The sequence below is a fragment of the Pteropus alecto genome, unplaced genomic scaffold (genome assembly GCF_000325575.1).
Source record: "Pteropus alecto unplaced genomic scaffold, ASM32557v1 scaffold106, whole genome shotgun sequence".
Taxonomy (NCBI): Eukaryota; Metazoa; Chordata; class Mammalia; order Chiroptera; family Pteropodidae; genus Pteropus; species Pteropus alecto.
This window is the reverse complement of record NW_006442103.1, coordinates 9911085-9913131: the sequence shown is the minus strand read 5'-3', so window position 1 is coordinate 9913131 and position 2047 is coordinate 9911085. Positions and strand designations below refer to the sequence as shown.

Sequence of the window (2047 nt, the reverse complement as noted above, 5' to 3'; positions counted from 1 at the left end):
CGCCGTGGCTAGAGCCTGCCGAGGCCCGCCTGCTCTCACCAGCATCCTATCCTCCTTGTCATTACCCACTTCTGCTCCTCCCACTCTTGTCTCGCAGCTACTGAATAGGCCATTCCTTCCTACCCACCCTACCTAGCTACCAGCCCACAGTCACATGAGTTTTCTAACCTAAGCCCTAAGCTCACCTACTCTGAGAAGACTGCCCAGATTTATGACCTAAGGCTCTACTTTCCTCCCTCTTTCAGACCCCCATGCACTCAGGTAAGAGCTGGCACAGGGCTCCCCTGTACCTGGTGCCTCTGCCTAATTAATCCTCAAGATGATACTCCCTCAAGGCAGAAAGCAACCCAAGAATCCACACAGAATGCTCCTGACTGATTAGGGAGGGGAGGGGGCAGTCGAGGCCAAGGAGCAAGAGAAACTTGCCCACCACTCAGCCCTGGGAAGAGCTGTCCTCTCTACGTCCCCTCTGCCATCCCATGTCCCCGCCCCGTGCTCCTCGTTCACTGTGTCTCTGTTGCTCCCCATCTGGTCTACCATCTGTGACCACCTGCCCCTCTGCTATTGTCCCCCATCCCCAGCAGTTAACCTACTGCTCTCTCCTTCCTCTTTGTTCCTCTCCCTTGTCTTGACCTGGGCTGCCCCTCAGGTGCAAAAGCAGCAGTGGGAATAGGGGTGTGGTGTGCATGGCCTGAGCCATCCTCCTGGACAGAAGAAAACTGTTGGGATGGGCTCTGACCCCAGGAAACACCAACTGTGCCCAGAGCCCAGCCAGCTACACCTGGAAAAGTGCCAAGTCCCAGACTGTGACAGAATCAGACTCCAAGTCTCTTCTCCTGGCAGATGTGCCAGTGGAGATTGTAGGCCTGGAGGGGGTCAGCCACTCTGGGGGCTGACAGGCCATGGACAGGAGCTGCTGTGTGTCCTAGAGAGTAAGAAAGAGGCAGGGAGAATTCAGGCTTGAGGAAAGCCATCCAGCGCAGGCTAGGGCCGCCGCAGCCACGAGGCACAAGGGAAGGGGAAATCAGAGAGGCAGACACACGGAAGAGACCAGACGGGGAAACAAAGGCCCAGGAAGAGCCAGCAATGGAGAAAGTGGGAAGGAAGGAGAGAGCCACGCAGGACATGGGGAGAGGGCCACGGAGAGGGGCAGCGCAGAAGGGCCCCCGCGGGCAGGGGAGGGAAAGAAAGAAGAAACAAAGAACAAGAGGAGGAAAACAAAGGGGCAGTGGGAGTCAATCCCCCCTCGCCCCAGCCTCCTGAACTTTCGGGTTGCCTTGGTGACTGCCTCCAAGGGTCAGGGCTGAGGGGACAGGGTGAGTCTAGCGTCGGAGGGCCAGTGAGGTCTCCCGCTCTATTCCGGGGGAGCCGAGATCTGGGGGCTCTGCCCGGGTAGGAGCCTGAAGGCTGGGTGGGGCCTCCTCTGCCCCCATCCCTGTGTCCTGTCACGCTCGCCCAGGGCAGGCTGAGGCGAGGACGAGAGGGAGAGGCTGTCCTTCCCACTCCTTCCCAGTGCCTCACCTCCCAGCACAGAGAAGGACATGGGACACAGGAACTCCGGCCTCCCACTTCCTCCTCCTGGAGGGGAAACAAGTTTCGAGAGGCACAGAGCCTAGTCGATGACCTCTAAAAGCTCCCACACCCTGGCTCCCATGGCCACCGGAGGAGTGCAGCAGGGGAGGCGTCTGTCCAGGAAGAACCCTGAAGGGGGAGGAGGCTGAAGCCATGCCCTGCCTCTCATGCCTCTTACTCCTCTCAGGCCCAGACTCCCTGGGGTGGAAGCGGAAGCCTGCCAGGCCTCCCCTCCCTGATGTGTTTGGAGTGGGGGTACATGACTGATCCATCCCCAGGGTACAACTAACTGCGGGTCCTCACAAGGATCCCAGTTGTTCCAGGCTTGGGAAAAGAGTTCAGCAACCTGGGGCCGGCTCCTCCTTGCTGCTGCTGCTCACTCCCCATAGCTGACAGAAAAGACACAATGCCACCCCCACCCAGACTCTCCTCCCCTAACCCTTCTGTCCAGGGAATCTGCAGGCTGTGTCCTTGG

At 59.2% G+C, this 2047-nt stretch overlaps 1 protein-coding gene across 2 annotated transcripts in view; it reads right to left on the bottom strand.

The window, feature by feature from the left end:
• Positions 1–2047, bottom strand: part of CELSR2 (cadherin EGF LAG seven-pass G-type receptor 2) — a 29377-nt gene that overhangs the window by 22926 nt on the left and 4404 nt on the right. The gene's annotated exons all lie outside the window — the stretch shown is intronic.